Below are 25784 nucleotides of genomic sequence, written 5' to 3'. Positions count from 1 at the left end.
GCGGCCATGGCTTTAAATGCTACTCTGAAGCCGTCGAGTAATCCGTTGTATGGCTTTACTGGAGAATCCATTACACCCAATGGTCTCTAGAATTACCAATGACATTGGAAAATGAGGGAGTTTCACGAACCAGGATTCTCAAGTTCTTAGTGGTTGATTTCCCCAAATCGAGCTATAACATCATCGTGGGAAGACCAGCGTTGAACGCTTTCCAAGCTGTAATTTCTATGTACCATCTAAAGATGAAATTCCCATTAGAAGGTGTTCGTGTGGGGGAGATTGTCGGAAACCAGGTTACCTTCAAGGAATGCTTCGTTCAAAACTTAACATCCCAGGTGGGACATAAACGAGTTCGGAGCAAGCAAAGTGGATCAGCGGAGAAAAGTTCCAGAACTGAGGGCAACTCAGACATTGCGGGAGAGAAAGCCGAGATTGAAGAGATCGAGAGGAATCCCGACAAACAACCCCTGATGTCAACTGATGATAAGTGCATGCTAGTGGAATTATTTCCGGGAAAAATAGGTTTTACCACACGAGTAGGCACCGAAATGGCTCCAGCCCTAGAAAGCAAGGTGATCGAGTGCCTTCGGAGTAATGCCGATGTATTTGCTTTCACCACGGCAAACCTGAAAGGGATAAATCGGACATTGGCATAGCATCATTTGAACATGGATTCTACAAGAAAGCCAGTTATTCAGAAAATAAGACACTTCGGGCCAGAGAAGGATGCGGCGATTAGGGAACAAGTAAAAGCTTTGTTGTAGGCAGGCCACATAGTGGAAGTACAATATCTCATTTGGTTATCCAACGCGGTGATGGTAAAAAAAATTAGAAGGAATGGCGAATGTGTGTGGATTATAGAGACCTGAATGCGGCTTGTCCGAAGGACTGCCACCCTTTGTCGCGCATAGACCAACTCGTCGATTCAACCGCAGGTTGTGAGTTATTATCCATGATGGATGCTTTCCAAGAATATCATCAGAATAGTATACATCCAGATGACATTGCCAGAACCGCCTTCGCGGTTTGTTGTGGTGTCTTCGGTTTCACCAGAATGCCATTTGGACTCAAGAACGCTGGAGCCACTTATCAGCGCATGATGGATACAATCTTTCAAAATCAGATCGGGCAAACCACGTCGATTTACGTGGATGACATGATGGTTCATAGCAGAGTTGCCACGTCACATCCCTCAGATCTGGAGAAGGTATTCATTGTTCTTCGCCAGCACAAACTGATGCTTAATCCAAAAAAGTGTACATTTGGGGTCAGGACTGGAAAATTCTTGGGATACCGGGTAACCCCACAGGGCATTGAAGTAAACAAAGATAAGGTACAAGCTATTGTGAACATGACACCACCAAGGAACATCAAGGAAGTACAGACATTGAATGGGATAATCACAGCGCTCGGACGATTTATTTCCAGCTTAGTTGACATAAGTTTACCTTTCTTCAAAATCTTGCGGAAAGGGACAAAGTTTGAATGGACTCAGGGCTGTCAACAGGCTTTCGAACAGCTAAAGAGATATTTGGCAGAGCTGCCAGTGCTTACCAAGCCTAACCCCGGAGAAACTTTATATTTGTATATTGTTGTAGGAGTAGGATTGATTTATGCCTAATTGTTCGTATTTTTAGGGGTTTGCATGTGCTTGTTTCAAGTTAAATATTCTGGAAATTGGTGCGTTTATGGGTTTATTGTATGCTCTGCAGGAGATTTTGATTTTATAGATGGAAGAGTGTGATGTTGGAGATTATGGGTCAAAATTGCATACTTAGGCGCAAAATTGGTGTTCAGAGCTAAAAGTCCGCGCGCAGAGCAGAGCTGCGCGGATAGCTCTGTACCAGAGCAGAGCTAACTTCATAGTCAGAGCTGAAATCTCCAGAGCTGAACTTCACTATCAGAGTTGAAATCTCCAGAGCAGAACAAAATTGTCAGAGCAGAGTTAAATCATCAGACTAACTTGCGCACCAGAGTAAACTCGACAGAGCTGACTATTTTGCCAGAGTCAACATATTCATAGCTGAACTTTACAGAGCTGACTTCCAGCTCTGCTATATTCGCCAGAGCTCGCTAATGCCAGAGCTGACTTCCAGCTCTGTCATACCTTTCCAGAGCCGAATTTCCAGAGTTAGCCAATCTACGCCAGAGCTAAGATGACTTGCAGAGCACGATACAGCTGGACTTACCTTTGAGTTCACGATTCTATTTTCTTAAGAGTCCAGTTTTGCAAGGCGAGTTTGATGATGATTAGGATTGGATTGAAGTCTATAAAAGGGGGTTCGAACGTGAATCAAGAAATCAATCCTTCTGCCTCCGGCACTTAGTTAGACTTAGTTAGATTAATGTTTGCCCTAATCTTTAGTTTCCGCCTAGGTAGCCAAAGTTTAGGTTTTTATTGCTTTCATAGTTCTTAGTTTCAAACTCTGTTCTTAGTTAGTTTATTATAGTTCTTTCAGTTCAAGTTTTAGTTAGTTCCCGTTTAGAGTTGTAATCACGTGACAGGTTGCTTCTCGAGACATTTTATGGTGTTTCGTATTTACGTTTATTTACGTGCTTTGTTTAAATTATGCACTTTAAATTCTACAATTTCAATTCTGCAATTTTAAATTATGCAATTTCAATTATGCGTTTTCATGCTTTCCTTTATATTATGCAATTTAGTTTTATGCTCATTAGATTAGAAGCTTTTAAATTACAAGTCTTTAAATTCTTAGTAGCGTTTAATTTTTAATTGCTTTACTTTAAGTTCGTTTAAATTCTTGCCTAGGCTTTATAGTTTCTTTTTGCTTACGTTTTTAGTTTTGTTCTTTGCATGCCTAGTTAATTCTCTAGTTTAAATTCAAGTTTTAGTTTAATAATCTAAGTTTACAGTTTTCTCGTGACATAGTTAAAAGCCCTTTAAGATCTTTCTTGAGAGACGACATTGGGTTAGCTTACCACTGCTAGAGTGTCCTTGTCCTATTGCAAGTCAATCTAGAGGTGTTCTAGTTGAGTCTAGAATCTTTGGGATCGGTACTCATCAAAGAAGTGCGGGGGCAACAAAAACCAATTTATTTCGTTAGCAAGATATTACAGAGAGCAGAGCTGAACTATTCTGAAATCGAGCGGTCAGCGCTGATTATCTTTCACCACAGCCCGAAGGTTATGACCATATTTCTTGGCACACAAGGTTATTGTGCGAACGTCATTGTCGTTCAAACAAACTCTGGGACGACTGGAGTTATCAGGTCGGATGGTGAAATGTTAATTGAGTTAAGTGAGTATGATGTGGATTTTGAACCATGAACAGCTATTAAAGCACAAGCCCTGGCAGATTTCGTACAGGAAACCACCAGAGCAGAGAAATAGCAACCCTGGAGGGTGTCGATCGACGGATCCGTCACCAAGGATGGATGCGGGGTAGGCATACATATCCAATCCTCTACGAGTGATGATCTACAATTTGCTATCAAGTATGAACATCGTCTATCCAACAATGAGGCCGAGTACGGGGCAGTGATTAAAACGTTAAAAATTTTAGCAGAGATGGGTGTCGAATCAGTACATGTGAAATCTGACTCACAGTTGGTAGTACAACAGTTGTTGGGAGAGTATGATGTCCGAGAAGATAGGATGGCTGCATACCATATCCGGGCTAAGGAGTTGATTGCTAGATTTCAAGATTGTCACATTGAGCAAATACCCAAGGAACAAAATAACATGGCTGACCTTCTGGCACCCATGCCCAGTGCAGACGATTACAGCCAGACGGATTCATTAACTCTACTCTTCGAACCCAGCTCAGAAGGAAAATAGAGTGTACTCGGCGTAGAAGCGAAGGAGGACTGGGGAACCCCTATCATCGATTTCCTACGAACGTTAGAGCGGTTGGACCCGGTCACATCCCAGCGCTGCCTCTACGGCAAAGATTGCATGATCAATGATCAATTATACGAAAGGTCTTTCACTCATCCATTGTTGAAGTGTTTATCCTCTGAGGAGGCATAATTTTCCGTCAGAGAAATTCACCAGGGCTGCTGCAGAAATCATGCGGGTTATAAGGATTTAATGCGAAAGATTGTCAGGGCTGGGTTTTATTGACCAACAATGGGAGAGGATGCCAAGTACTTTGTTAAAAAATGTGAAGCCTATCAGAAACATGCTTCACGTATCAATGTTCCAGGTGAGACCATGGGAACCATGTACGCCAGGTTCCTTCGACAAATGGGGAATTGATATAGTAGAAAAGCTCCCTACTGCACCAAGAGGGAAATGTTTCCTTATTGTAGCGGTCGATTATTTCTCAAAATAGGTGGAGGCCGAGGCAGTATCAAAAATTGATGAATGCACTATCGAAAAATTCTTGTGGTGAAATATTTGTTGTAGATACAGATCGCCGAGGGTACTCGTCTCAGACAACGGATCACAATTCACCGAAAAAAGAATAGAAGAATTTTGTCATCGGATGGATATAGTCCAAAGATTTGTCTATGTGGCTCACCCACAAGCCAATGGCCTGGTAGAACTTACCAACCGCACCATTTGTGAAGGGCTGAAAAAGAGGCTGGAAAAAAGTAAAGGAAGATGGGCGGAAGAACTAGATGGTGTCTTATGGGCTCATCAAACTAGCCCAAAAACAGCTACAGGGGAGGCACCATTCACATTGGTATATGGATCCAACGTTGTTATACCGGTAGAGGTACGCTTGGCCTCGCATAGGATTCTGCACTACGAGTGTATTCGGAACGATGAGCTGCATCGATTAGACCTGGATCTTATCGACTTACATAGAGATGAAGCTGTTCTCAGGGCTGCAAAGTACAAGAGTATCATCAAAGCAGGGTTTGACAAGAAAGTGGTGATCAAAAAGTTCAACAAGAGAGATTTGGTACTAAAACGAACAGACGCGTTGCATCCAGCTAAGAAGTTTGATCCTACTTGGGAAGGTCCTTTTGTGGTAACAGAAGTGTTGGGAGATGGAGCGTATCATTTATCCGACAAGGAAGGGAGGCCACTCACTCGGCCTTGGAACATCAATACTTTGAAAAGATTTTATACTTGCAAATTCGACAACTCTGACTTATCATTGTAGACCAAATACTCTTTTTCCCCATAGGGATTTTAATGAGGTTTGGGACCAAGTTTCTTTAATAAAATGAGATTCTTGGTTTTAGGGTAATTACCCGTGGTGTTCGATTTTACTCTTCATTTTCAGCAGGATACTTATCTTTGAACAATCAAGAATCGCAAGGCTGTGGAACCATCGTGTTTGACTTCTAAAGTACATGCACAACACTGCGGGGGAGTAGGGTGTATACCCCATATATACCTTATACTCCCTCCGTCCACGAAAGAACTTCCTATCTTTCATTTTTGGGACGTCCACAAAAGAACTTCCTACCTATTTTTGGACTATACCCCACCACTTATAATTCTCTTACTTTCACTTTTCACAACTCCCAATATTAATTATAACACCTTTTCACCATTCTCAATACACTCAACTACCTTTTATCCACTCTCAATGCACTCAATAATATTTTTTCTTAAAACCCGTGCCACTCCCTCCTAGAAAGTTCTTTCATGGACGGAGGGAGTATATTACTATTCATATCCTATTTTTTAGGGATAAAAAATTGTTAAAGTTAAGTTTTTAGATGCTGCCTAAGTTCAAGCTCCCAGAGCTGGCTTAGCGCGTGCAGCTGCCTAAGTCAGATCCCAATGCTGGTTTAGCGCGAGCATTAAGCTTTAGAAGTCCCAGATCTAGCTTAGCGCGAGCAGCTGCATAAGCCGGATCCCAATGCTGGCTTAGCGCGAGCATTAAGTTTTAGAAGTCACCTAAGCGCGATCTCCCAGAGCTACTGTCGCAGCCCGACATCTAGCCAGTGATAGCGTAGATCGGGTATCGATACGACTAATAAAATGATATGGTAAAATAAGGAAAACTAGGTGACTCATCAAGCGGAAGCTAATAATAATTCATGCTCAAGCAAATAGAATATCATCAATCTTAATAGAAATATTGTCGGCTTCATACATTCAAACGTATCAAGGTTCTAGTCAACGAAAACAAAAGGAGTATAGCTAAATATTTACAAGGATTCAAATTGATCAGGGTAGCACAGCAAAACGTGATCAGACTATATGTATGAAGACATATAGCTGAGAGTGACAATCCTAATTAAGTTCAAAGGACATAGTCTTCAACTATTCATACTACCGTATAGGAGCAGAATACAGTACTCAAAAGTCGTCTAGAAACAACAACCCTCCAGCGGTCCCCCAATCTCTCTCCTTGCTCATCCTGCACATTTAGAAATACATGCAGGGCTGAGTATAAAATACTCAGTGGACATAAGCCGAAAATAAACAATCTCGCTCTTAGAGCTAAAAATTAAACTTGCCATTTATACTCTACACAGGGGTTTTACTCAAAAGAACCCGTGTAAGTAATTGATAAATTATAAGCATCATAAAGTAAAGAAAGATAGACTGCAGTCACAAATACTTAGCATGTAGTACCACTTCTACAACTCATCATCATCAAGGCACTGAGAAGTAGGCCTCCTTCTCAAGCACCGTAACCGGCCGACCTGACAATCAGCTCACAGTCATTTCTAACCAGCCAACTCGGTATACAGCTCATGCTTACCTCCGTGTACACAATCCCGCCTTTGGCAGGACCCGAAATTGTTTCTTCCGTAGAGGGTAACGTACAGGCTCATCGTCATCAAAACTCGGCAAGTTAATTAGTTCAACCATCAATTTATCTCAAATCATTTTAAAAACTTATAAACATCATCATAATCATCATTTAGAAAGCCAATAATAGGGGTATTAGAAAGTAATGCCCACCTGAAAATCCTAGCTTCGGTTCTCGTACTTTGGAGAAATCTTACTTATGCCCTCGACTCGTACGTGTCTTCAGGTATCATCATTGGCGTAGATGGTTCATGTAATAAGATAAACGTCGATCAGACAAATCCTCACTAAGTTCACTGTTCTCATCTTATTTCTACTCTTCGTTTCTCATTGGTACCTTATAAATAATCACTCTTATAATAATAATACTTCTTAAATGTTCATCGTTTCTACTCTCGACTTATCATCAAAATCTTAAGTCTAAAAAGTCCATTAAGGAAAAACTCCTAGATAATCAAACCCAGATAGCATCTACAATCACATACTGAAGTTATGGCATTACATCATATTCTCTAATACATTCTCGATAATTCACATAATACTTAATGACACAATTATGTGATTAAATAACTCAAGAAAATCCAATTTCGGTTAAGTTAATTAAACTCGGAAAAAGTCTCATATATATATATATATATATATATATATATATATACTCCATTAGCATTTTTATGAATTAAAACGGTGTATAGTTATCGCCATTAACACATGCAAATTAATAAATCAAAGGTAGGAGTGTTGTGAATGCCTATTACTAGCCCTCATATACTTTGTCCCAACTTCAAGCAATAAACGGTTTTACCTCGGAACTTCCCTGGGTTTGAAATTCATACCAATTGAAACCTCTTGAAGTCTAGTTTCATTTAAAAAAAGGTAGGTTGCAAAACTCTAAGTGGTTCAGGAGATATGACCATTTTCCTACAGCCTACCATATTCGGCAGTTTTGTGCAACTGGAAGTTTTGATTTTTGAAAAATAGTAGATCTTGTCAAAATGACTTGAAATGTTGTGGGTAGCTAGATAACATGTTCATCTTGTTCATACAAAAATTTGGAAACCATAAACTCAGGGGAAGCTACTGGAAAGGTGACTCTAGTATCTGTTTCTTCCAAACTTTCGGTAGAAAGTTGCAGTTGAAGATTTATAATTTAAAAGGGTATCAAACGATGTCCAAATGACTTCAAATTTTTCATGAGCGTTACTGACACTTATATATACTTACCATAAACTTTTCAAGATTTTTGGGTATCAATAACCCTGTCGAATTCAATCAAGTCAGTAGCTTTGTAAGCTAGCCAATTAACTCATCAATTAGCCAATCTTAAACATATAGCCAAGTATACCTTATTTTCCATCAAACCAATTCATCATAATCTTTATCAATCATTTCTAATCATCATTTTAATCCCTCAACTATGATACCTACAATCTCATAAGCTCATATTCTTATCAAATCCCCACTTACTTCATAAACTTCAAATTTCCAACATCACACAAACTAACACCTTCAATAACTCATATCTCAAAATAAATCCATGCTTTTTATTCAAAAGACAAATAAACAGTAGCCTGACGCTGCATCAGTCCGTTAGCGTCAACATCCTCGCGCCGTTGAATCTGACCCACATCCTTTTCAACTTGCTCAGTCATCGTAACAGGCTGCCATGCCTTGGTAGTAACAGGCTGCGTATTCTTATCAGCTGGATTTTCCTCTCTCTGCTTGCCCTTGCGGCATTTCTCCATAGCGTGCCCCGTTTGTTTGCACCTGGAACAATATAAAGGTAAATATTCGTAAGTGAATTCAACATGAAAAGACACGTCTCCCCCGTCAATGAGAAGAGATGTGGGAAGGGTTTTTGACATATCTAGTTCCACCAATAGTCGAGCATATTACCCAAAATACCTTTGCGCCGTGGCCCCATCAATTTTAAGCGGATGTCCCACAAATCTTGCAATGCCAGTGATAATTTCGCGTACCAATATTCGATCGGAAGATAATGAATCCTGACCCACGCATTAGCCAGCGAGGAATGTTCCTTAAACGGATCAAAATTTTTGTTCCATTCCCTCAGACGAAGAAGCTCTCCAAAGACTTCCCAGATGAGTTTCTCTTTAGCTCAAGCTTTATCTTCAGCAGAAGAGAACACCATAGTGTAGTACCCTTTGCCGATCAGAATCAATTTCCAAGGTGCTGCGATACTCCAAATACAATGCAATTCATTCTTAACCGCCAACACATGCCTAGGCTTCTCACCTTGCTTGAGAAGAAGACGTCCAGTAAGGGCGTTAGCAAAATCAGCTCGGTCCTTAAGCAGCATATCCTTATGAGGTTTAAAAGTAAATGAGTGACCCTCTTTTGTGGAACGTAAGGCCTGGAACCGATGAGCTGGAAGGACCGGCCTTTTAGGGGCGCGATTGGTCGCCATGTCCGCATAGGATCGAGATTTGTCCTCTCCGGCAGAACTACCAACCAAATTTTTCCTACGCAGCGGATCGCGATCGGAAAGAGTAGTAATATCACGATTAGACTCCATCTCTCCTGGATGAGTAACGGCAGCATATGCTGCACCAGTAACAGCAGCAGATAGAACCGCCGCAGACACAACAACAGAGCCAGATGCAGTAGAAGTCGTAGAAGATTTATTGCCTTCATGCCCAAGTTTTGAAGGCGGCGAGGGCAGGGAGAAATTCGAGGAGACTGGCGGTAGATTTAGTCCGCCACCAGATGTGCGAAGCGGTTGACTTCCGACGGCAGCCATCGGACAGACGATCAGAAAACGAACAAAAATTTTACGGTGAATTAGGGTTTCGCAGGTTAGGGTTTCGCATGGTTAGGGTTTCACCTCTCTTAATCTCATAGATTAATAGCAACTATTGCGTGCCTATAATATTATGTTATAGGAACAACTGCTACATAATGTTAACAAAATATTGACCCAAACTTGTCGCTTTTGAGTACCCCAAATTAATTATCATATTAATGTTCCTTTGTAATTGTCTAATTAATTTAAGGGTTAATGGCATGTAAATTACTAAAGTATAGCCAAATTCTGGTATAGTCACCGCAATTCAAAGTGTATTAAGAAAATTCCTAAACTATTAATTTGATCTGATTTAGTTACTCTGGCCATTTTCCAGCAAGGGTATTTTGGGTATTCTATACACGTGTCTATTTAAAGTTGTGCTGGAACCAAGTTAGCGTCCATGTGTCATCCAACTGGATCAAAGTTACACATGGCATCCATGTGTCATTTACTTTTCTACATTTGATTAAAAAAATAAAATAAAAAAACGAAGCAAAGAGTTAACGTTGTTGTCTCTCACCGGAGCATAATTCATCATCGACCTACTCTTCTTCAAGCCGTTGCTGCCACCGCCCAACGCCACATAAATGGAATCCATGACATCGGACGCCACCCACGCCGTTGACTGCGGCCGCGCGCCAGCGGAAGAAGAGGCGGAGTGGCAGCCGAAGTAATACATCGACGAAGTCGATGCCGAAGGCGAAGACGGGAAAATAGTATCACACGTTGTTGAATATTTACCGATAATTCTCGACGGCCTTTCTCTCAGAGAAGAGGGGCAGATTCCCGGTTGAGGAGTTTCATCTGGATGTCTTCTGTAAACGACTGCTGCTGCGGACCAACCCATCTCTTTCTCTCTCTCGATTTAATTTTGTGTGGTTGTAATAAATACAAAGAGTCCATCTCCTGCAAATTCTATCGCTTAATTTGTTTAATTTCCAACATTTCCGCAAATTCAATCGCTTAATTTTCTTAATTTCCAACATATCTGCAAATTTAATCGCTTAATTTGTTTTCTCATGGATCAAAACCTTCAAGCAATTCTTGCAGCCATCGCAATCTTCTTCGTGGTCAGCGTAATCCTTGCCTCAATCCTCATCATCTGCAAGAGCGTATTGAATCAGAGGCGCCGCCGCAAATAGGCGGTGCTTTATGGGGTGGCGCCTTCGCCTAGATGGAAGCAGAGGCGCCGCCGCTGCTTAATATCCGGGCGATTGGGTGCGATTCTGTAGAGAGGTAGAGAGTCAAGTAGACTCTGTTCATATGAGGGTCCCGCACTTGGGGTTGAGTCGGGGAGTGAGTTGGTGGCGGCGGTTCGTGTTGGATTTGTATACTGAAAGCAAGAACGTTTTATGCTTGTATACAATGATTCTTATGTTCACTATTTAATCTCCTATCTGATTGTGTTCATGATTGCATATGTATGTTCCTTATCTCTTTATAAGTAGATTATATGGTGTGTTGTAGATCACAGAAGACCATATAATTGGAATAACCTTAAGAGATATAAAATGATCACAGCCGAGATGACTTTAGGATGAGTCATTGGTTTAGGCTGCGGTATAGATGGAACTAATTTGTCTTGACTACTTGTCTATACTGGTACGTCATAATGTATTGATAGGACCACAGTGAGATGTATTCTTCTGTCTGACTTAAGTGAAGAATCAAGATCTCGGTGACTTAATAGAATCTTAATACTAATAAGATTTCAAATATATATGTTGATTCGTATATCACTTTGACTTACTATGGGTGAGAGTTATATAGTAACTTGAGTACGCTGTATCTTGGGTGATAGCGGTCAATATATGATATTTGGTTATCTGTATTAGTACCCGTATCCGGTATAGGATAATGACATCCCCTTAAGGAGCTCAATAAGGTTTATTGCGTTAAACCCTGCAGGTTGATTAAGTTCAGGCGCAATAATAAGGTTTGAGTGGTACTGCTTAAGGATTACAAAGAGATTAATTAATTTAAGCTGTCAGAGCTCTAATTAATTAATGGATGTCGGATATTTTAGATACGGAGATTTAATAAGTCTAAATACAAGCCCCGACTCATCACCGGCAATAAAGGGGTAAGTCAGTATTGATTCTCTAGTGGAATGAATTAATACTTATGAATTAATTATGATCTGGGTTGATCATAGAAATTAATTCATTGGAGGCCCATCTTTATTCCTTGTATCTGGTCCCTGGACTGGCCCAAAGTCTCCTTGCCCTAGCAGGAGAGATTTCGCCCAACACAGTAACTGGCGCCCCACAGTTGTGATTTATTTATTTAAATACAACTGTCTGCTCTCAGAAAATACAAACAAAAATTAGGGTTTTGAGAACAGTAGAGCGGCGCTAGCGTGAAAGGCAGAATTCTCTCTTGGGACTTTCACAGCTCATTGTCCATCCAACGGTGAAAGCTAAGCGGGATACAGTTCAGAAGGTCAGAGCTGGAGTCGTTCAATTCAATCATCGATAGCCTCTGCATACAGTTTACAAGTAAGTAATTCTAGCTCCAATGTGCAGCACTTAAATTCATAGGAGCATGTTAGGATTAATCGTTGTATGGAAAATTAAGATATCCAAGAAACGATCTCGTTGGGGCTAATAATCCTTCAGTTCGCCGCTGCTGCAGTTCCCGAAGAAGGGAGTCGAGAAGGAAGTGAGGGAGAAGTGTGGGCGACATGAACGTGAACTAAGAGAGAGAGATAGTTGAGAGGTAACAGGGAGGAGAGCCGGTGTCGTTCGGCCTCGCCAAAGATTGAGGGGCGCCGGTGATTGGTTGAGGAAGGAAGCATCTGAGAAGTGTGCGTTGAGTGTTGAAGGAAGAGAGAGAGAGAGAGAGAGAGAGAGTTGAAGGAAGAGAGAGAGAGTAATGGGAGAGAGAGAGAGAGAGACATCCTATTAAATAAAAATGATGACGTTTTAGGATTAGGTTCGGCGTATCCACATAGGATTTTCAGTTGTCCATGTCATCAATTTTTCGCCGGAAAATTTACGGAGTAACTAAATCAGATCAAATTAATAGTTTAGGAATTTCCTTAATACACTTTGAATTGCGGTATCTAGACCAGAATTTGGCTATAGTTTAGTAATTTACATGCTATTAACCCTTAATTTAATTATCAACGATTTGTACTTCTATTGGTGCAATGCACAAGAATATTTTTAAGTTTAGTTTTTATATATATTAAACTACTATTATTTTTTTAAAAAATATAACATCATTGAAAATAATTTCAAATTTTATTTGAATTGAAGATTCTTTTTAATATACTCCATACGTCCCACAAAAACATGCAACATTTTTTATGACACTAGTTTTAAGAAATATTAGGTGAATGTGTTATGATTAGATAATGGGTTCTACTTTATTGTGAAAGGAGAATGAGTATCACTTTATTGTGAGTGGTTTTTTTTTATGAATAAATTGATGGATAAAAAATAAGGGGTTTGTGGTGGGTTAATGTTCAAAAATAAAAAAAAAAATGAATAGTTTATGGAGTGTACAAAAATTATAATTAAATTGCACATAATTTTGTGTGACGGATAAAATATAGTATAGATGAGCATAACTATTGACTAATATTCACATTAGAATAACCCTTGAAGTTTCTTAATTAGTACTCATTCCGTATCAAAAAAATATAAAATATTTTAAGTTTTTTCATTAAGATTAGGGCTGTAAACAAACTAAGCTGGTCGTGAACTATTCGGAGCTCAGCTTAAAAAAAGATTGTTTAGAAAAGTTCGATAAATAAACAAACCAAACTTGAGCTTGGTAGTATTCGGCTTGTTAGCTCGTGAACAAGTTTGTAAAGTGATTTAGCTTGAAAAATATAAATTATTAGTAGATACAACTTAAATATCCACTAAAATTAATGATAATTGTATTAAATCTCTAATTAACTCTGTTTATCATAAGAAAATAATTAATAGTATATTTATTATTTTGAATGAAATAATTTATTTTCAAAAGTAAATAATTAATATTTTGAATATAAATATATATTTAGAAAGTTCGTATAGGCTCGATTAAACTCGTGAGCCTCAAAGTATTCGATGAACAAAGTTCGGAATTCGATTCGAAACTAAAAAAATTAAACTTGAGCACACCACTATTCGGTTCGGCTCGGTTCGATTACACCCCTAATTAAGATTAAAAAGTACTCCCCAATATAAAAATTAAAGAATTCGTTCTCTTTTCTCACTCCTTACATCTCTTAATCTACTCCATATTTCATCAATTTAGACTTATTTAATATTTCCTATGTCCCAGAAATGATGAAGCAATTTTCCTCAACGTGCGAAACCCTAGTTCGCCGACTTCGTTTTCTTCTTCATGGATTACAGCCGTCTGGATAGGTCGGCACTCAATCTCCCTGTGATCTCGACCAACTTCTCTCATCACACTCCACCACGGAATGCTTCAAACTCGGGCAATTCTAGCATAAAACCCTCGAGGAACTTGGCATCTCCTTCGGGGCTTGCTGCAGGTATTACTACTGTCATGGATACTTCCCCCGCAAGAAACACTGCGGCGTTTACACAAAGCGCTAGGGTTACCACTAACCCTAACCCTAATATTACTCCCGATGTTGAGGGTTTTGAGAGCGGCGCTGTGAACCCTAAACCGACATACGCGGCTGTTGCTGCTCCAAGAGGCAAGAAGCCGGACGTGCCAGTGCACCGTTTTCAAGCCTTTTCTCACAAGAAAGAAGGAGATATATTGTCACGGTTTCGATTCCACAGGCTTTCTATTAGAAACAAATTGCGTCTTTTCAATATGCCCTTATTGGATGTATGATTCTTCGGAAAGGTGATAAACCGAAGCCTATTGCCGAAGTCCAAAAGAAACTGCAACTTATTTGGAAAATCTCGGATTAGTATTTCACGATCAAATTTAAGTGCATGGAAGACAAAAAGATAGCGAAGGCCAAGTCGATCATTGAGCTTTCTTCTAGATATGTCAGACTCCGAGAATGGACCAAATTTTTGGCGCAAATTTGGGTTCGTATTTACAACTTGCCGCTGGAGTTCTGGTATCCTGAAGTAATTGCAGTGGTTGGGCGTGCTGTGGGACATCCTATACGCATGGATAGTAGTTCAGCGTTGGGGGAAGTAGGGCATTTTGCTCGTATACTGATTGACGTAGATCTTTCTTTGCCCCTTCTTGACAAGGTTTATGTGGATGAAGGAACCTCTTCCTGTTTCGTGGAATTCAGCTACGAATCTATACCATCGTTTTGCTCTCGCTGCAGAATCACAGGGCACATAGCGAAGAAGTGTAAGAGAAATTTGTAGGCCAATCCAGGCATGGTGGAGGATCGAGGACCGTATAAGGCTGTTCGTAAAGATCCCAAACCTTCCTGGCAACCGAAGGAGACTACTGAGAAGGTCATTGATACTCGTGTTGAGGAAGTTAATAAGGAGACGTCTGTTGCGGTTACTGATCCTTCCACACCTTCGCTCAAAGGGAATGAGGAAGTCGGAAAATCTTCTTTAAGCCTTCAAACCAATCGATTCAAGGCTTGAACAGGTTTGCATGAAGAGATGCATGTGGATTGTTCTGTTGGGGGGTCTGATAGGGTGGATTTGCACTCGATGTCTGGTCCGGACTTGCTTGCGATGGTCACCACCTCTGTGGATATTCCACAACTTTTCCACATTGAGGAATGCCCGGAAAACACCACTCCTGATGACTCAGGTGCTCGAATGGTTACTGAGATGCAACACCAGGTGAGAAGCGATGAGGACCTGAAAGTGATAGCAGCTGAACAAGCGTTAAAAATTCAAAGATTAGAGGAATATATTAATGCTAGTGAGGCGAGAGAGGTGGAGGATGAGGCTGTCGGGTTTGTCAAGAGAGGATGGGGCTGACCCCCAAGTATTGGTAGGTGGAGAGGGGCTCGTCCTCCTTTCTCTCAGGTTACGGAGGATAGCATAAAACATCGTTTGAGGCAGACGGCAGAACTTGGGTTGACTCCAAGGAGCTTTGTGGTGGATAACTCAGATTCAACTCCTATAAAGACCATGCAGAACGTGACGGCGAGGTCATGGGCTTCTGAGGTTGAAGTGGGCGAGCACCCGTTTTCTGCTCCAGGTTTTTAATGAATGTCATGGTTTGGAACATCCGAGGGCTTACGGATGATTCTAAGCTCCTTCTTAGAGAGCATGGCCGCTCTTTTAAGCCTCTTATTTTGGGTTTGGTGGAGCCCAAAACTGCGTTTAACAAGGTCCAGCACTCTTTCTGGGAGTCGCTTCATTTGACCCATCTTTATCAGAATTGCCGGCCTTCTATGCGCTCCAACATCTCGATTTTTGTGCAACCTACCTTGGTTGCAAATGTTATTTATTCTTCGCCTCAGGTGGCAATTGTGGATTGTTCCTAGCAGAATATGGTTTTCCGTCTGGCTATTATTCATGGTTCGAATGATCCGTTTGAGTGTCGAACTCTCTGGACTATTCTTCTTCATTTTGCTCATGGAAACACAGTTTTCATGGGGCATTTTAATGCGGTCAAAGGATCGCATGAGAGGATTAGTGGAGCGATGCCGCCTAGGGGGGCTTGTAGAGATTTCTGCCGCTTTATTGATGATTCGGGTTTTATTGAATCTCCCACTTCTAGCCTTCGTTTTACTTGGTCGGGTCGCAGATTCTTGCCCCGACATGTGGAATCTCGTCTTGACAGGGCCTTTTTCTCAAGTTCCTTTGCAAATCTTTGGGGTTCGATTAACACTCATGTTCTACCTCGTGCAACTTCGGATCACTTTCCTATTGTTTTACAGTGCCGCTTTGATGCTCCTCCGGCTAGGAGATCTTTTAAATTTTTTAATATGTGGACGTCTCATCCAACATCCAACTTTCATTGATGTTATGGCTGATTCTTGGAGTATGGGAGTCGATGTGCAATGTCCTATGTTAACGGTTATGCTGAAATTGAAACGGCTGAAGGGGGTTTTACGGGACTGGAACAAGGTGGTGTTCGGGAATGTGGATTCAGCCATCACTCAAGCTCAAAGGGATTTGGAAGATGTTCAGGTGACAATTGCATATTTGAGTTATAATGAAGACAGATTTGATGGGGAAGTCCGTTGTGAAGCTAAGCTAAACAGATTTCTATCGCAAAAAAGTAGTTTACTTCAGCAAAAGAGTAGAGTGGCGTGGCTCACGGATGGGGATTAAAATTCGGCTTTTTTCCACAACATGTTCAAGTTTAGAAAGGATAAGCTTCACATTGGGCACTTGAGGATTGGTAAGGAGATGATTTATGATTCAAACACCATTGAGCAGCATATTACAGATCATTTCTCTTCGTTATTCACCAATAGGGCCACTGCTGTGGTGGAGTTGGCAGCTATCGAGGCGAATGTGGATTTGGTCGTCTCTGAGGAGCAGAATAAACTACTTATTGCGATTTCGGATGATATTGAGATTACTGCTGCTATCTTTGGTTTGGATGGAGATAGTTCGCCGGGACCTGATGGGTTCTCGGGCATGTTTTTTCAAAACTGCTGGAGTGTGATTAAAAATGATGTGATCAAGGCATTCAAGAGTTTCTTCTTGTTTTCATTTTTTCTTGCTGTGTGCAATTCTAACACTTTGATTTTGATTCCAAAGAAAGATTTGGTGGAAAATGTTTCTGACCTTAGACCTATTGTTTTGGCTAATTTTCTGTTCAAAGTTATCTCGAAGGTGTTAGCCTCAATGCTCAGTATAGTGGCGGCTGCTTCGGTTACTTCGAATCAATTTGGTTTCATTTTGGAAAGATCTATTCACGATTGTATTGCGATGGGATCGGAGGGTTTCAATACTATGAATCGGATTAATCGCGGGTCGAACTTTGCTTGTAAGATTGACATACATAAGGCTTTTGACACTATGCGTTGGGACTTCATCACTGTTGCTCTCCGCACTATGGGGTACCATGAGCAGTTCATTCGATGGATTGAGGTGATTTTTGAGTCGGCTCGTATTTCAATTTTGTATAATGGGTGACTTAGTGGATATTTCGCTTGTTCTCGTGGGGTAAGGCAGGGAGATCCTTTATCCCCTATATTATTTTGTCATATCCCAGTTTTTAATCACTGATTAAAGACTTAATAATTAGGGTTCGGCATCCATTAATAATAAAACTGATTTAATTGTTATATATGTGTTTTGATGTGCTAAATTCTTATTATTATTATTTGAATCCGTTTGAATTTTAAAGGATCTTTATAAATATGGTGCACAAGTTTAATTAGTGGTTTGAGCATATTTATATGAGCCTTATGGATTTTTTTTAGTGGGCATGAAGCCATGAAATTTCCTTTAAATGGGATATTAAATTTTATAAAGTGTTTTACTTCAATGATTATACTGTAAGGATTTCATAAATAATCTTTTAATTGATTAGAGTCAAGAGCTCTATTTAAATTTAATTCATCTTAACCGTAGCCTACTTCCCCACCATTACATTTTTTTTCTTTCTTTTTCCCCACCACTACACCTACTCTTCCACTTCACTACCAACTTTCACCACCAACTCTCCTTTATGCAGACAATCAAATCCTCATAATCTTAGCAAATCTTATCAATCCTCTGCCATTTCAATTAGACAAAAGCCAAGTTTTAAAAGCTAAGTTTCCTTCTATTAGTTCATCCGCTCTTTCCTTCTCTTTTCAACATACCCAACAAAGTTTAAAGTGCAGAGGTAAGTGTTCCAACCAATTCTCTTCTTCTTCCTTGGGGATACAACCCTCCATTTTAACTATGTTTATGTTTCCAAATTCCAGTAATCAAGCAGATTCAGATCCAAATTCATTGTTAAATTGTTGATTCGCAGATCAAACTTTGTGAGTTCAGAAAATTATCAAGGTTACTTCCTACTTCCTCCATACATTCATTTGTTAAATTTCAAAACCATGATTCAAATGAAAACAGCAGCGAACACACGCATCCATTACCATTTCTTTTAGACTATTATTGCTTCAATTGCATCAGCTTATCACCATCAGAGAACCACCAACAGTAGAATACACACGCACACATTTTACTATATTCTTTAATCTATTAGAAGTACAGATCAATTTTTGTAAATAGAAATGAATGAAAATGAACAGAATTGAAACCCTAAGTGCTCTATGTGTGTTTTGTGCGTGTGACTGGAATTTGGGGGGGATGAGTTTCCTGTCCTTGTGTATCCGAGTCAAGGGAGGGAGTGAGACAGCCCGGTGGTTCACGACTCCGGCGACAGCACGGCGGCAAAGCCGCCGCCTTTTCCTTGTCCTGCCAAAACGGGAGAGAAGAGGGTAGAGAGAGAGATGGTTAGGGCTTCTATGTAAAAAAAAAAGAGAGAGATAAAGGAGAGAGAACTTATCTTTCCGGAGGCGGTGGCGATACGACGACGGGAGCGGCGACGCTCGGCTCTTCCCCGTGAGTCCGGCGGTGGTTGTGGGCGGCGAAGATGGATGCGACGGTGGGGGTAGCCTCTGCTGCCCTATTCCGAGCAAGGAGCCGTGGCTCTGTTTTTCCGGCGAGATAGAGAGAGAAGAGGAGAGACCGAGAGTATGAGAGGGGGAGGGGAGATGCACGGCGAGGCGGCGCGTCGGAGGCGGCGCCGCACTCGACCGAACGGAGAGGGATGAGAAAGGGAGCCGAGAAGGAGAGGGAGAGCGAGAGAGGCGTGAGCTGCGTGTGTGTGTTGTGTGTGTGTGGGGTGGTATATGTATGTATGATTAGGGTTAGGCTTGGGCTCAAAGCCCTTCTTGCTAGCTTGGGCCGAAAATTTTAAATAAGGGAATGGGCCGATTTTTTTTATTTAATAAAATGTACTTGGCCCATTTTTATTTTAAATTATGTTGGGTATTTATTTAAATTGATTGAGGCTCATTTTAATTAAGTTTTGAACTGTTAATTGATTAATAAAGCCTACGAATTTTTGGCCTTATTTATTTTAAAATGTTTGAATTTTCACTAAATTAATTTAGTGAATTTAAATCTCTTGATTTAATTTTTAATATTTAAGGTTGGAACTATTTATTTTAAATGATGTCCGTTCTTTTATTTAATTTATTGTTGAACTTTAAAAAAAAAAATTGGGATTAAACCCTCATTTTTATAATATTTCAAGGCTTTTCGAGTATGGATTTTTAAATGGTTAAAATGTTTTATTTCATCTCAATGGATTTTAAAATGTTTTATTATTTATAAATGAATAATGGAATATCTTATTTATTTACATGATAAAAAAAAATGTGGAATTGTGTTATAGAATGATTAAGTATATGATTTACTTTATCAAATGAGCTTGGGATTTAATTGAGATATTAAATTACTAAGCATGTGTTTATAAATGATTTATTTATTTAAGTGATGAAAATGTGCGAAGTATGAGAAAGCATGATTTATAATGATTAAATTTTCAGGGTGATAAAATATGGCTTGTTCCTAATTGATGGAGTATTTGACTAAATGACGGGTGTAGAGGGAGGTTATGGATTATGTACATGTTGATGTTCGAATAAATGGGTTCGAACCTATATGATAGTTACATGATAAGTGATTACATTTTATTGATTGAATGAAACGAGATTAATATGGATGCTGCTAGAACCCTAAAACATTAAAAGATACCTTAGGCACGTAGAATTAGACTTTGTCTTATGACAATTTCTTCACGAACTTATCGACTCTTCATCAATAAAGGTTCGGGCGACAGAAAGTGAAGCCGAAGAAGAAACGACTCCACGCCAGCTTTAAGAACAATTGAGGTGGGCATTATTTTATTATTACGTATATAGAGATCCCCTGCGTGACGTAGGCCTCATATGCGAATATATATGCATGATATGTTTTGACTATTTATTCAGTTCTTATGAAATGCTTATATGTTTAATGCCCTTTATGAAAATGAAAATGTTATGAAAATGAAATATTTATGAAATGATTGACTGCCAAAATGTTTATGTTTTTATATGTATCCTATCTGTGTTGGTTCGCCAACTTTAAAGGAAATCCAATTGGGATCCTATGCTAGACAAAGGTCGCTAGCTAGGGTTAACGTGTACACTCATGGAGACCGCGAGTCGCTTGCGACCGGTCTTGGCGTCCGTGGTAAGGAGGCCTCCTTCCCGGCGCGTGACAGAAAGGAACAGATATGGATCATATAGACTGAAAATGGGATGCATCCACCTTTATGAAAATGAACGAAATGTTTTAGTAAGCGCAGGTCATTTATGAAAACCCCTGTGTGTTACTGTTATGGCAGTTCAATTTATATATGTATGCATGTTGTATTTTCGGCTCATGTCACTGAGTATTTTTATACTCAGCCCTGCATGTATTTCTAAATGTGCAGGTTGAGCAGGCGATGGAATGGATCGGTGTTGAGCGGATTTCCCTTTTGATGTTTATGTAATGAAACCTTGAGTATGCATCTCCATATGCATAACTCACACGTTTTTCCGCTGCAAACACTCTGAATTTGTTATCGTATTGTGGAACTTATTACTCCTTCATTTTGTATAACTTTCATTTGGGGTTTAGTCGTTATGGCTGGCTCATTTGTTAATTACTCAAGTGGTTATATATATATATATATACCACTAGTTTGTTGTTATTAATGTTGGTTATTTAGTAAATCCCTTTTAAATTTCCATTTCTTATTGTTCACCCAAGTCATAACCCCGGTTAACCCGTCATTGGGATAGTGGGCTGTGACAGAGTGGTATCAGAGCAGTTCGTTTGCTCTGGCCCTAGAAACCTTATTCTAAAGAGTCGAGTCTAGCTTAATTCACTAGACTTACATGGGTTCATTCGACACCGCTCAACACTCCATTGCATCGTGCTCAATCAGGGAAAAAGGTAACTGCAGTTTCAACGTTTTAAAGATGTTATTGTTCTAAACTGCTTCATGAAGATGTTTATGTGAAGAGCATGCTATGATGAATTATTGAATGTTTTGCCTTTCATTGAAATGTTGAATGTTTTGCCTTTCATGGCATATCATTGCAGTTATGATGTTATGATAAGAAGAATGATAGAGAATTGACACATGCTTTCCCCAGAAAACATAGATTGCTATAAGTTGCATGATCATGATTCTAAAAGAACATAGACTGCTGGATTAGTAGGATATCTCTACAATCTAGATTCTTAAAGTGATGATGTAGAAGAATGAAAGAGAACTTAGAGCATTTCAGCTTCCACAATGAAACAATGGTTCTTTTGAACTACAAAGAGGAATGAAAAGACATGTACGCGTTGAAGGAAAAGCACGGGATGATGATACAAGACGAATTCAAGGCAAACGCTGCATCAAGGGTTTGAGCATAGTTTCTACGTTCAAATGTTCACACGCGATGGAACACCGAATCGACTTTTAGTACACGATAGATTTTAATAACAGTATGCTTTGCCTATATATATGTATATATTTGTGTACATGTTATACGTGGGGGTTTGGGTTCAATAGGACATAGAACTTTAAATTAAGCTTTTGGTTTGCCAGTACGAACTTGAGTTTTATTATTATGAATAGTTGTCCACAGCTTTCTAAGTTCGGGATGATGTCTCCCGTGTGATTGGAAGGTGATGATGTTGGACCTAGCCAGTCCACATGATCCAAAAATCAGTAGACGTATTTTGGGTTGAAAACCCATGTGTTTCAACTTTCGGTTGAAAAGCCAGATGAGTTTTGTTCGACTTAGTAGTTACTCCTTTCTACCATCTGGTTATTCGTTTGAGTTTCTCAACAAATTTTTCTGCACCACTTTCTTTTGATATCGTTCAAGAATTGAGCCTTACAATTGTTGAGTTGTCCTAGTACCCTCTTGTGATCAATAAGGATTTAGATGTTTTGTTATGATGCTTTCATGATTAAATCAAGAGTAATATGTTATGAATTGAGGTAAGGAATATACTGAGGATCTTTTATCTTTGAAGCACAGAATGCCTCCCAGAAGAGCCCCAAGAAACAATGTGGGAACTGCAAACGAACCCCCACGAAGGGTTGAGGAACTTCTTCTTAAACAGAGCCAGCCAACATTCAACGGGACCGGCAACCCGACTGATGCCGAAATCTGGATTAGAGCAATGGAAAGGATTTTCGACTTTCTTTACTGTTCTGACCAAGAGAGACTCTCTTGTGTTGCATTCCAACTAACTGGGTCGGCAGATTTTTGGTGGGAAACCAAGAAGAGGGCAATGACCCTCGAACAATTGGAAAACCTGACTTGGGAAGACTTCAAGACGGAGATCTACGATAAATACATTCCCAAGAGCTACAGAAAGAAGAAAGAGACGGAGTTTTTCAATCTGAAACAAAACAAGATGTCCGTGACGGAATACGATCGCGCTTTCTGCGACATGTCTCGCTATGCCCCTCATCTGATCGACACTGATGAAAAGATGGCCGAGAAGTTTCGTTCAGGCCTTAGGCATGAGATCAAGATGGCGCTTGCTGGTCATGGTAATCTCACCCACTCTGAGGCACTTAGCAGAGCCCTGGATGTTGAAGCAGCCATGCCTGAAGACCGCCCAACCCAGACTCAAGCTTCGGGAAACAACGATCGTGGGAAGAGAAAATGGGATGGCAACAACAACAATAATAGGGGTTACTACAACAACCAAGATAACAAGAGGCCATGGCAAAGAAACATGATGCCACAAGGGCAATGGCAAGGACGACCAGTCAATCCAGGATCAGCTGGAAACAATCAGCGCCAGCTCAGGGCACCTTTGTGTCCCAAATGCTCCAAGTCACATCACGGCATATGCTTAGCTGGCAGCAATACCTGCTTTAAGTGTGGCCAGAAGGGCCATTTTGCCAGAGACTGCCAAGGAAAACCTCAAGGAGGAATGAGAGGGCCGAATCAGCCGGGCCAAGTACAACCACTCAGGGCTATCCAAGGCCAACAGTTACTCTACCCACCACCACAGCAGCAGTATCGACCTGCGACACGTCCACCGCAAATTTCACAGGCAAGAGCCTATGCCCTGCACAAGAATAAACAAGGAAACAACCAAGGGAATTTGGCAGGTATGGGCACATTACTTGACACACCTGTTATACTTCTGTTCGACACGGGTGCCTCGCATTCTTTTATTGCAAGTGTATGTGTAAAAACTTTAAAGCTCCAACCTGAAAAGACTAATCAGGACTTGAGAATTTCTTCACCAATAGGAGGAATAGCAGTAGTAACACATGCTTGCTCGAACCTAGAACTGACCATAGGATCGTTTAAGGTTATAGCAAACAACTTGCATGTTATAGCGATGGAGGACGTTGATATAATCCTGGGAATGGACTGGCTAGCGGAGAACTATGCCACGATATTGTGCCAAGAGCGGAAAATCGGTTTCAACTTTCCAGGAAGGGATACTTTAAGTTTCTACGGAATATGCAGGAGGAACAGAGTGCCGATTATTTCAGCTTTACAGGCAAGGAAGATGATGAACAAGAAAGACTGCCAAGCCTTCCTCGTATACCTGAACGGGGGAATTGAGACCGAAAAGACAATGGAAGATGTAGAGATCGTGCGGGATTTTCAAGATGTTTTCCCAGAAAATTTGCCAGGATTACCACCTGACAGACAAGTAGAATTCACCATCGATCTAGAGCCAGGAGCGGCGCCAGTATCAAAAGCACCGTACAGAATGGGCCCGAAGGAATTGGAAGAGTTGAAAATCCAGTTACAAGAGTTGCTGGACCTAGGCTTCATCAGGCCTAGTGTGTCCCCATGGGGAGCGCCGGTGCTGTTTGTCAAGAAGAAAGATGGCACCTTGAGATTGTGCATCGATTATCGAGAGCTGAACAAGCTAACGCTTAAGAACAAGTATCCATTGCCCAGAATTGATGATTTATTCGACCAACTCAAGGGCGCGAGTGTTTTCTCCAAAATCGATTTGAAGTCTGGGTATCATCAGTTAAAGGTTAGACATGAAGATATACCCAAAACGGCTTTCCGAACAAGATATGGTCACTACGAGTTCGTAGTTGTACCGTTCGGACTAACAAATGCACCAGCTGTATTCATGGACCTCATGAACAGAGTATTTCATCCTTATTTGGATAAATTCGTCTTGGTGTTTATTGATGATATCCTCATTTACTCCAAGAATGAAGAAAAACACAGGGAACATCTGAGAACTGTTTTGCAAACTCTTAGGGATGAACGCCTTTATGCCAAATTCAACAAATGTGAGTTTTGGCTCAAAGAAGTTACATTTCTGGGACATATTGTATCTTCAGAAGGTATTAAGGTAGACCCCGCCAAAGTAGAAGCAGTACAAGGATGGAAGTCGCCAACTACCCCAAACGAGATCAGAAGTTTCTTGGGATTGGCTGGCTACTATCGAAGATTCATTGAGGGATTTTCCAAGATAGCAAGGCCGATGACGCAATTGCTCCGAAAGGGAATTAAATACACATGGACTAACGAGTGTGAAGAAAGTTTTCAGCTGCTCAAGGAAAAGCTAACTACAGCGCCAGTGCTAACAATTCCGGAACCAGACAAGGAGTATGTGGTCTACACGGATGCATCAAAGAACGGACTAGGATGCGTTTTGATGCAGGAAGGCAAAGTGATTGCATATGCATCGCGGCAACTTAGGCCACACGAATTGAATTATCCGACCCATGATCTTGAACTAGCAGCGGTAGTGCACGCACTAAAAATTTGGAGACATCATCTATATGGTGTCAGGTGTGAGATTTACACCGATCACAAAAGTCTGAAGTACTTCTTCGAGCAAAAAGATCTCAACATGAGACAGCGAAGGTGGCTCGAATTAGTAAAAGATTATGACTGTGGTATAAATTATCACCCGGGGAAGGCCAATGTAGTAGCCGACGCATTGAGCCGCAAGGTCCCATTGAAACTGGGATACATCCTTACAAAGGAAGAAGAGCTCATACGAGATTTTGATAGGATGAAATTAGAGGTGATAAACCCACCTGCTACAATAGCGGGGGTGGTCGCGATTATACCGAATTTGAGGAAATTGGTGGTAGAAGCTCAAAGGAAGGATGATAAATTGGAGAAATTACGAGCTAAGATAAGAGAAGGAAATCTTAAGAACTACCACGAAGAAGCCGATAATGCTATTTTCTTTGAGAGGAGAATATGCATCCCTCATGACGAGGAACTCAAGAACAAGATCATGAGCGAAGCCCATGACACTCCTTATGTCGCCCACCCGGGAAGCACTAAGATGTATCAAGATCTAAAAGAGAATTTCTGGTGGGAAGGAATGAAACGAGACGTGGCTTTATTCGTCGAAAAGTGTCTAGTTTGCCAGCAAGTAAAGGCTTT

General features: G+C 40.5%; 1 long non-coding RNA gene across 1 annotated transcript; it reads left to right on the top strand.

Annotated features, from left to right (window-relative positions):
- The first annotated feature begins 20169 nt into the window (after positions 1-20169).
- On the top strand, positions 20170-21110 carry LOC131007797 (uncharacterized). The gene is made up of 2 exons (XR_009096290.1): positions 20170-20240; positions 20828-21110. It is a non-coding gene; the product is annotated as an uncharacterized LOC131007797 (long non-coding RNA).
- The last annotated feature ends 4674 nt before the right edge of the window (positions 21111-25784 follow it).

Source organism: Salvia miltiorrhiza, chromosome 2 (assembly GCF_028751815.1).
Source record: "Salvia miltiorrhiza cultivar Shanhuang (shh) chromosome 2, IMPLAD_Smil_shh, whole genome shotgun sequence".
NCBI lineage: Eukaryota > Viridiplantae > Streptophyta > Magnoliopsida > Lamiales > Lamiaceae > Salvia > Salvia miltiorrhiza.
This window is presented reverse-complemented; position numbering and strand designations above follow the sequence as displayed.